Source organism: Heloderma suspectum, chromosome 6, assembly GCF_057233095.1.
Source record: "Heloderma suspectum isolate Gila_16-S chromosome 6, 16-S_ref, whole genome shotgun sequence".
In the NCBI taxonomy this organism is placed as follows: domain Eukaryota; kingdom Metazoa; phylum Chordata; class Lepidosauria; order Squamata; family Helodermatidae; genus Heloderma; species Heloderma suspectum.
This window is the reverse complement of record NC_139463.1, coordinates 29,376,509-29,387,671: the sequence shown is the minus strand read 5'-3', so window position 1 is coordinate 29,387,671 and position 11,163 is coordinate 29,376,509. Positions and strand designations below refer to the sequence as shown.

General features: G+C 46.1%; 1 long non-coding RNA gene across 1 annotated transcript in view; it reads right to left on the bottom strand.

Annotated features, from left to right (window-relative positions):
- Window positions 1-917: 917 nt before the first annotated feature.
- The window catches only part of LOC146340599 (uncharacterized), a 32,466-nt gene continuing 22,220 nt past the window's right edge, over window positions 918-11,163 (bottom strand). Inside the window, exon 3 of the long non-coding RNA XR_014784075.1 lies at window positions 918-1,405. This is a non-coding gene — a long non-coding RNA (uncharacterized LOC146340599). The remainder of the gene's footprint in view (window positions 1,406-11,163) is intronic.

Below are 11,163 nucleotides of genomic sequence, written 5' to 3'. Positions count from 1 at the left end.
TCCCACCAACACCCAAGCTTCAGCCTTTTTACTCTCTCTGGGTTCCAGAGAGACTCAATATGCTCAGTTGGTTCTCTCAACTCACTACAGGAGAAATAACAAGGAAATGGGGTTAATAATAGTAGCATAAATTCAGTGAACATATTGGAGTCTGTAATTAAAAAAAACACAAATAAAGTTACAAGAAGAGTTATATGTTAATATTCATTAATGCTTGGTCCTAACTTCCCTACCTGCTCTATCCCTTCTAAAATCCTAAACACAAACCCCATTAACTAGATTTTGTTTCCATGATCCCTAAGGCCCTATCTGAGTAACTGTCAGCTCATTCCTGATAAAACCTCAGAATCCTCACACATGCACAAGTCCTCCCACCTTTCACTCACTGTCTGATACATTATTAACTCTATCTTACCTGGATCACATTTAACAATGAAAACACAGACATCAATATAATAGGCATATGATATGTAACATATTTGTGCCTGGTTTGCCCCAGGGCTGAGCAGGACACCCATAAGCCTTTTTTCCTATGGCTTTTCCTGTGGCATAGTTCCCATCTCACCTAGCCCTTAAAATCTTCACAGTATCAAAGAAAGAAGGCGGATTAGCCAGTCTTCCAAATCTTAAGATGGATGTGACTTCTCCTTGGTATTATATATTTGGTTCATTCTTTCAACCATGTACCGTTTGCCTGCTAGGACAATTGCCTGACCTCTCTCAGCACCATTTGTAACATTGTCTGTTGAAAGATTTGCCTGTGGCAATGGGTTAAAAATAATAGAAGCTCTGAAAGTTTGATGAAAGCTGGAGGGTAAGTATTACTTTGACACTGCTGGTTATCACACAAACAAGTCTGAGGTCCCACCACTTATAAAATAATCATGCCAAAAGAACTCAAGGATGTCCATTGTCATACTGGTGTGTTTAAGCTGGGAGTTTATTTCAATTTATAAAGACATCAGCAAAGGATATATCAAGTGCCTGGCCAATTCACTGAAGAGGAAGATACATAGAAGGCTTCGATGACTAATTTGTTGGTAAGCTTTTGTTCACTTTGAATTACATTTCAGCTAGAGTTTGGATACTGTAAGGATGTCTGAGAATTTTGTTCCTATTTGCAAAGCATATGAACATGTCCCATTTGCAACTCAAGTGTGGATACAAACAGGAACGCAATTACTGGGAAAGGTCCTGGGGCATAATCTGAAGGCACATGAGGCAGCCACCTTGCTGAAGCTAAGCAGGTCTGGGTCTGGTCAGTGCTTGGAGGGGAGACCACCTGGGAACCACATGTAGGCACCTTGAGTTCCATGATGGAAGAAAGGTGGGCTAGAAATGTAATGATGATGATGATGATGATGATGATGAAATCTTTCACCATTTCCTGAACTTGTGTTTGTCTCTGAAATACAGTAAATGGATTTCACAATGGTTCACAACTTTATTATAAAGTTGTGGCCCTTTATTATCAGCCACAAACATTTAATTTCACTAACATCTTTACTCCACCCTGATAATGCAGACTATGCCTTAAGGTGAGAGCTGGGAGGGCTGTCTCCCACTGACTACTTTACATTGGGTGTTCCGACCCTAGGTCCAAGTCTGAGATCAGTAATGGCCCCATGCTTTTCTTTGCCTTACCTTCAGTCAGAGGTGGGCAACCTTGTTTTTTTTCTTTTTCTTTCTTTCCTATCAAGGGTTACATTCCTGAACAGCCAGATATTCAAAGCCTGGCAGAAGCTCATCAAAGAGGGGGCATGGCAGAGGTCACTAGGGAGGGAATTCCACAAAGTGGGGGCCACCACAGAAAAGGCCCTCTCCCTAGTCTTCACCAACCTAGCTGTCCTGGCTGATGGGACAGACAGAAGGCCTTCTGAGTCCCATCTCATTGAGCAACAGGAGGTGCTCCTTAAAATAGACTGGACTGGCACCATGTAGGGTTTTAAAGGTCAACCCCAGCACCTTGAATTGTGCCCAGAAAACAACCGGTAAGCAGTGCAGCTCCTTCAGCACTGGAGTGATGTGATCTCACTGATCGCTGCCTTTAATCAGGTGGGCCACCACATTCTGCACCAGCTGCAACTTATGAAACGTCTTCAAGGGTAACCCCACATTGAGTGCATTACAGTAATCTAGGCAAGAGGAGACCAGGGCATGAACTACTGATGGCAGGAGATGGTTAGGGAGGTAGGGGCCCAGTCACCGTATCAGATGGAGTTCGTACAGCGCCACCCAACTCACGGCTGATACCTGCGCCTCCATGGACAGCTGGGAGTCCAAAATGACCCTCAGGCTGCAGACCTGGTCCTTCAGGGGCAGCCACATCTCATTCAGCACCAGGTCAGCATCCCCCAACCTCCTTTTGTCTCCCACCAAAAGTACTTTGCTTTTGTCGGTGTTCAGTTTCAGCTTGTTCCTTCCCATCCAGCCACTCATCTACTCCAGACACTTGGACAGGGTTTCTACAGCCAATCTGGGTGAGGATTTAAATGAGAGGTAGAGTTGTGTGTCATCCACATATTGGTGACACTTCATCCCAAACCTCCTGCTAATAGCCCCCAGTGGCTTCACATAGATGCTAAATAACATCAAGGAGAGAATAGAACCCTGTGGCATGCCGCAAGTGAGCAGCCAAATGTCTGAAGTCTCCTTCCTCAGAGCTACCTTCTGGAACCTGCCAGAGAGGAAGGAACGGAACCATGGTAACACGGTGCCCCCTATGCCCAACCCCTCCAGGCAGTCTGGGAGGACACTGTGGTAAACAGTATCAAAAGCTGCTGAGGGATTGAGAACAAGGAAGGTGCATTCACCCCCCTCATATCATCCACCACGGCAACCAAGGCCATTTCTCTTTCCATCTTTCAGTCTGTTTTGGCTATTTTCCAGAGTTGCAGAAGAACACTGAGGTTTCCACAGCAGCTGGATGGCAGCTCCAAGGTTGGATGTTCCCCTCCAAGGGCAGGCATCTCTCACTGCTGTTGGAAAGGGAGATCCAACATATGCCCCCTTAGTATGCCCCCTTCCCCATGGACCAGGGGATTGCATCGTTAATACTTTGGTGGTTAGCATTGCCTCTTTTTCTCAGTAAACTTCATGGCTGGAGCTAACTCTCACCCATCGCTCTCTCACACATGCATACGTGGACTTCTGAATCGTGTGGCATCCCCCCGGGGCTGTCTCTGAGACTAAGAGTGCCTCAGATGAATGCTGGACTTCCTCTTGCATCTGCACATCCTTCAAAAGGTTACACTGATTTTCCTTTACTCATATGGTATCACTCAGTAGTTTAACTTAGCATAGGCAGCACACATGTTATCTTTAGACAGAGAACAGCCACACAAAGGGTGAAAATACGATGAAGTTGGTGTGGTGTTAACTATATGGTGCTAAAATTGTTCTCTGCCCAAGGTGCAAAAAATCACTGTGTATATCACTCAGGTGCCACATGTCTGCAAACTTACATCAGTTCCCCACAACCCCAAGGATGCCCACTCCCATTTCAATTAACTGATACTAGAAGGACTCCCCCCTTCTCTCTCATTTCCTCCCATACCACTGGTTTCAAAAGTGCCAAACACAGCTGCTCCCTACCCTCCCTCCCTCCCTCCCTCCCTCCCTCCCTCCCTCCCTCCCTCTCACACACATTCATGCACACACGCACTCACTTGGAGGGATATCACATTCTCCAGGCTGTGATGGGAGCCTCATTCAGTAACACAGAGAGATCACCTGCCATTTCCAAACTATCCCATTGATTACATAGAAAGACAGACAGACAGACAGACAGACAGACAGACAGACAGACAGACTAAAAACAGAATATTTTAAAAATATACTTAAGCTAAACTGTGTGGTTTCTGCCCTCATCAGTAGCTGTGCGGTTAAATGGACCTATTAAATGTCCTGAGATCTCTCTCTCTCTCTCTCTCTCATCTATCTATATATCATCTATCTATCTATCTATCTATCTATCTATCTAATCATCTATCTATCTATCATCTATCTATCAGCATCACCACCACCACCACCACCACTACCATGGACTAGTAAGCAGCAGTCTCCAAACAAAGGAATAACCAAATACTGGTCCAGTTAACACAATCACACAAACCAGAGTTGCAGGAGACTGCTTTCTGGATGATCCATTCAGATCTGGTGAACTGCCAGGGAAGAAGTTAGGGATGTCAGAGAATTCCGCCACGGATCTCGGTGAGGCCAAATGCCAGTGCATTCGGCCCCCTGAACTCCGTGGCAGAACAGCCTGCCACCCCCCGCCCCCCCGCGGATCCCCCCCGGGACAAGACTCACCTGGGGCGGATCTTCCGGGCGGCGGCGGCTGCAGCGGCAGCCGCAGCGGCGGCCAGTCTTCCGACTCGCTGCCGCCACCGCCATTTCCAGCCTTGTGTGTAAAAAAAAAAAAAAAACATGATAGGCTACATAAAGGTTTACGTAGCCTATCATGGTTGGGCGGGTTTAAAAAAAAACGCATATGCAAATGGCCGCGGCTATGGCCGCGGCCATTTGCGTACGCGGTTGGTTGTTGTTGTTGTTTTACCCAGAGCCCTCTGCGGCTGGAAATCCAGCTGCAGACGGCTCTGGCCTGGCCGAGCCGGGCCTGGCCGGCTGCTCCGTGGAGCTGCTGCGGAGCACAGCTGGCCGTTAGAGGATTCTGGGGGGAGGAACGGAATGCCTCCCCCCCCACCATCAACATAATCCGCGAAAGGTAAGTCACTTTCGTACATTCCTAGAAGGAGTTGCTCTTGGATCTTCAAAACATCTGGACATGCCAAAACACACACATAGCCCAGGTAAAAACATTTCCAGCTTTATAAAATGTGGCATCTCATTACAGGTATGATTGCAGTGAAGCGTAATGCAGAGCAAACTTCAGATAATATGCTGAAAAGTGGGTGGGAAGGGAATTGGGAAGTTCTCCAAATTAAAAGAACAGCCCCCTTGAAAAAATGCTTCCCCCACTATTTTTTCTTTCTTTCTTTGGCATGCTTCCTTGCTCATCCAAATAGAGTATATGTAGGAAGAGAACTTTTGATAGATGAGACAGCCAATTTGAGACTGCAAAGAAGAGCAGGTTATGGAACTGCATAGCGATGAAGCGACCATTCTTTCATTACTATCTAAGCTGCAATTGTATGACAGATAAGGTGCCTACAAATAGATGATCAAGACAGCACATCCTGTACCTCCCCCACCCTGGTTTGTTCAATCTCTAGGCACACTTTCCTAAAGGAAAGCTGCCGATCGCTCTATCTACCAAATACTCACGTTTCCGTATTAATTCTTCGTAGACTTCCAAACCAATGTTATTATATTATAGCTGATCCTCCCATTACAAACTGCCTTCTACACATGGGGGAGTAAACAATACAGTTTGTAGAGATGTTTCTCCATGCTGCATTAGGCACATTGGTTAAGATTAGAATAACAATAGAATTATTTGCCATTTTTCATGGGAAAAAAAGATTTTAAGAAATAATCAACAGTACACTCAGTTACAAATACGAGCAGTAAAAGGGGTGAAGAAAATCCAGTTGATGGATCGATTTTCTTTAGGCATTTATTTCTATGCCGCCTTTGAAAACAACAGTTTTCTCAAGGTAGCTTGCAGTTAACATTATAAAACATTCGGAATCAATCTATATAAAAGGGCTAACTAAAAGTAGCAGCATAAAACAATTTCAATCAGATCAATAAAAAAGTACATTATCATTAAAAGCGGAGAAATGACAATAAAATCCCAAGTCATCCTGTCAATAAGAAGTAAATTGATTTTTTTAAACAAACCAACCAACAAACAAACTATTTAAAACCTGCTAAAAAGCAAACAGGAGCCAAAAATGTCTCCTTTGGGAGGGAATTCCACAGCTGTGGGGCCAACACTGAGAAGTCCCCGCCTGTTCTGCCAGCTAACAAAACTCGTAGGCCAACCCTGCTGCTTTATGAAGCCCCCTTGCTCGTTCTAGTGAGTGAATCCCTGGACTTCTGTCCCAAAGTCATGCCCTAGTAGCACCACTGGAAAGGAACCATGCCCCCCCCCAAAAAGGATGTGCAGGTTTCCCATATGATTCAACGTGGATTGGATAGAGCCACCTGTGAGTCCTGCAAGAAGACCTGGACCCTGTTCCCTTGCCTGGCTCTCTTCCACCTGGCCTGGGAGAAAAGGGCCCCAACTGACTCTAGCAACAAAGTCAGTTGTTGCTGCTGAAGGTGCCTAGGAAACGTCAGGGCAAGGTCTAGTTTAGGCTTGTTGGCTGGAGTAACCTTTAGTTTTAGATGAGATAATTTTTTTTCCCCTCTTGAAATTGTTTTGTATTTCACTTTTGTTATTAGTAGATTGTTTCATTTTGGTGTATATTTACTGTGAGATCATTAGCCTATTTGTATGATTATTTAAATTTTGTTGTGATTTGAAATTGTTAGTCACTTTGAGCATGGTTTTATATTTTATTTATACAAATGAAATGATGTATTTATTTATTTACAATATTTATAAACCGCTTCACATCAAAGATTTTGACAACAAGATAAAAGAATAAAATGATGATTTCACAGTTCTGCATGTAGGAAGTTTTCAGCAGTTTGCCATGTTCCAAGTTCATTCTTTTATACCCATATTCTTAGTAGGGCTGTGCACAGACACACACCCCTCCCCACTTCACCTCAGATGCCACTTTGGACCCTCCAAATCAGCCCTGCTTCAACTCGGACCAATTCGGACCCCCTCCACTGTGACTTGGTTCCGGATCCGAAGTGAGATTTGGAGATCCGGATCACTCGGTTTGGGTGATTTCCCATTGACTTGCATGGGAAAACATGAATGGCCATAACTTTTCCAGTTTTCATGATAAATACATGAAACTGGGGGTGGGGGGGACTCTCTGCTGACATGGAGAGGATCCCACCTGCCATGTTTCAGACAGTTTGGCCCAGAACTTTTTTGTGCTAGGTGCAGCTGAAATTCGATGTTTTCCAGAAAAACTCTCAAAGAGCTAAACCTCTCAGCCCTGCACCTCCACTCCTCTTGCCTGCTCGACTGTCAAGGACTGCTAGCCATCTCCTGCTCACAAGGAGGAGACAGCTAGCGAGGGGGGGGGAGTTGTGCTGTGCTGCTAGTCAGCTGTCCTTGACAGCCAACCAGGGAGGAGGAGGAGGAGCTGCACATGCCACCCCCCTGCTGCTAGCCGTCTCCTGCTCACAAGGAGGAGATAGCTAGTGAGTGGTGGGGTCATGTACCATGCCTCCTCCTCCTGCCTGGGTGATTTACAGCATTTTTTGTATATTAGTCTACGTGGACACAGACTTATATGCAAAAAGTGCTGTGAATTGCCCATATACTCAAGATTCACAGCACTTTTGCGCATAAGCCTATGTGCACATAGACTTCCAATCACCATGTTAAAAAACAAAACAAAATATGGTGATCGCAGCAGAGGCAGAGGGACTGGAGAGGAGAGCAGGGGCTGGGGGGGTATCCAGAGAACCTGGACAGGGGTGGGTGCTCACATCCTTAAGTAACACCACCAGAATTATCTCTGTCTCTGAAACACGGCCATTTTTCTCCAGTAATTCAGTCTCCCCCTCTCCTCCACCACTGCCTCTGACTGGAGATTCCTGGGTTATGTTCAGCCTGGATTTGGCAACTAGAGTTTCCATTTGCCAAAGCTCCCTCCCTCCTCCTCAACCACTCGCTGAACTTTCCCACAGTTGATATTTTTGGCACCAGGCTGTCTGGGTTGCTCAGAACGAGTCACTGAGTCAGACAAGGTACTTCGTATACAAGCCGCTTCACTTTGGGGTGCCTCATTGCTATTCTGCTCCGCTTGGTATCACATGAAAGGACCTCCGAAGCAGCCCACTTTGACTTGTTATTTGGGCTTTGGACCAAAGCAGTGCACAGCCCTAATTCATAACTCAGCTCATTCAAAGGGCAATTTCCTGGTAGCTCTGTCATGGTTGGTACCAAGAACTACATTTCCCAGCAATGCAATATGCTAAAGATAGGGTTAGCAAAAGGGTGACTAAAAGCATGAGTTTGCCTCCCACAAATCTTCCTCAGTGCCCACCAAAGTACCTTACCAATAATAATAATAATAATAATAATAATAATGATGATGATGATGATGATGATGATGGATGGATGAAAGTCCCTTACCTGATCCTGCAGCTTGCTTCGCGGTGGGGGGGAGGCGCTCCGTCCCTCCCCCTGAAATTCTGGGCAGGGGGAGGCGCCCCATCCCTCCCCACCAAAATTCTGGCTGGGGGGGAGGCGCCCGTCCCTCTGGCCGAAATTCTGGCCGGGGGGGAGGTACCCGTCCCTCCGGCCACGAAACCTCTTCTCCTGCCGGGACGCAGGTTTACGTCCCTACAGTCAGCCGTGATAGGCTACGTAAATGTTTACGTAGCCTATCACGGCTGACTTTTGGGGGGGAAAAAGCGCGTACTTGGGGGGGGAAAGCACATACGCAAATGGCGGCACCCATGGGCGCCACCATTTGCGTTCCTTATTTGGGCACGTGTAGTCTACGTAAACATTTACGTAGACTACGGCGAAAATAAGGGCAACGCAAATAGAATTGCCCTTATTTTTGCCGTAGTCTACGTAAATGTTTATGTCTGGTCTCTGGCTACTAGCATCACTATTTCTCCACAAGGTCTCTGGGATCCATGTAGGCCCCGGGAAAGTTCTAAGGAAAAGAAAGTGATGGGTGACTGCAAGCTTAGAGGAGGGGGAGAAAAGGGAAGGGGGGAAGAATAAAATGTCCCACGTTGCCTGGTAAGTTGGGTTGAGAAGCAATGGGGGAGGCACCATGGAGGTCAGGGAAGATATGGTGGGATAGGGAAGGCAGCACAGGGAAATCAGTGTGGAAGGCTAAGAAAGGCACTGAGCGGATAAAGGAAGCCCTTGGAGGGTTGCGGAAGGCACAACTATAGGGGTTGTGGAAGGCACAACAAAGGTTGGAGAGGGCAGCAGGGTGGGGGAGAAAGGCAGTCAGAAAGAGAGGAGGCGGGGAGAAAGAGCCAGAAACACACAGAAAAATTGTATCTGCGTTTGTGTGTGTGTGGGGGGGAGAACACACACATACATATGCATACCAGGTAGACATGTACACACAAACATATACCTACACATAGAGATGAGGGGGATGCACTCCCAACATTCTTTTGTGATTGGCCACACCCCTATGGTCCCAACATGAGCTGATGGCAGTTCATCCACCACTAAGTCTCCCTTACCAAAACCATGTGGTGCTTTGACATGGCAGGCCTCCACAGGCAGCAGGGCTAAGCCCCCCAGATAGTGCATGAAGCATTGCCTTTACTGCTGATGTTGCTAGGCTGCCTGATCTGATCCTAACAATCTACTTGGGAATTGGAAGAGGCAACCTGCAGTGTTTGTGGCTTTTGAGGCACAATCATTGAGTGCATCTGGCACTTTTAGTGGCCAGGCATGCGTTTGCACATCTGAGGGTAGTACACCAATTGTGCCCCATCCCAGAGAAGTTTGATCTGGCCATTGTTATGCATGCCTTAACTATATCCTGTTTGGACTATTCTAATGCACTCTACATGGGACTGCTTTTGAAAAGTGTCCCAAAACTTCAACTTGTCCAGAATGCTGTAGGCAGACTGTTGACTGGAGTTGGTTAAAGGGAACACATGAATCCCTTGTTACATCAGCTTCACTGGCTTCCAGTTTGTTTCCAGGCACAATTCAAAATGCTCATCATGACCTATAAAACCCCATATGACTTGGGACCACACTAACTGAAGGTCTGCCTTCTCCTACACGAGCCTGCCTGGGTTTTAGATCTTCAAGTAAGGCCCTTTTCTTGGTTCTGACACCATGAGGGGAACATTTGGCAGGGTGTGAAGGTTTGAGGCCTACACAGGCAAGGGACAGAAAAAAGTCAGTCCTAGAGGCTTTGGGGGTTTTGTTGGGAGAGGGCATCTCTAAGAAGAGTAGTTTAATTTCATTTCCCTGGTTAAGTTTCATTTCCCTGAATTGGGTTAGATTTCTTCAGCTTTGAAACAGTAGTTTCAGTTTTAGGGGAGGAGGGGTTAAAAAGGGAGAGAGAGAGAGAGAGAGAGAGAGAGAGAGAGAGAGAGAGACCAGAGCCTGAAAAGACTGCAGGAAGAAGCAGCCTGGGAAGTCTAAGTGCAGCTAGGGTAAAGGAACTTGCGTTTTTGCAGTTTATTTTCTCTTAATGCCTTTTGTATCACTCAGCTCTATTCTGTAAATACCTTTAGTTGTAATTTGCTTGCTTTAATTTTCCAGTAAACTTTTGTGGTTAAAACCCAAGTGTCTGAAATGCTAATCACCCCACATTATTGGGAAGGGGAAGTTTAAAAGAAGGAAGATGGGACTCTTAAGGAGGCAAGAGATCCTTAAGGAGTTGCTCAGGGGTCCAGGTCATAAGGGGAACCCTGCCATCAGGACATGAGACATGACCTTCTCAGTGGCTGCTCCCAGGCTCTGGAATTCCCTGCTGAGGGAGGCTAGGCTGGCTACCTCTCTGTTTCCATTCTGCTGGCAGGCAAAGACATTTTTTAATTCAGGCAGGCCTTTGGCATGCACACTGAAAGGGATCAATTGGTTGAGTGCTGTCCATTTCTTTTATTGTAGCGTTGTTAATTACATTTTAATGGATCTGCTTTGGTGTCATCCTTGAGATTTGGGTTTTGAGCTGTATTTTATTATTGTTGGCCATCTTGACCACCATTCTTGGTAGAAAGGCAAGATATATATTCATATAAGTTAAATAAATATATAGTCTGTGTCTTTACAGATCCTGTATGGCTCAACCACAGTTTTATTGTTTTGGTCTGGAGTGGGAGTGGGAAGGTCAGTTTACCCTCTTGTTTGTTTTGGGTTGCAGTAGTACTGCGGGTGTTTGGTAGAGAGGCAAAGAACATTTAGGGATGGAGACAAGGTTGCTCAAGGATTTTGTGCAGTCTGTGTTTCGAAACGAACTGATCTGATCTGCATTTCCCAAACCAATTGAACCACAGTTATCGTTTGTGTGAAGGGGGGGGGGTACCCTAACTCCTGGCAGTGTAGGCAGGGACAAAAAGTTGCTCAGATTAAACACCAACCCAGAAATGTAGGCTGCCACTACCCCTTATGTCCAACTCAGCCTGAGC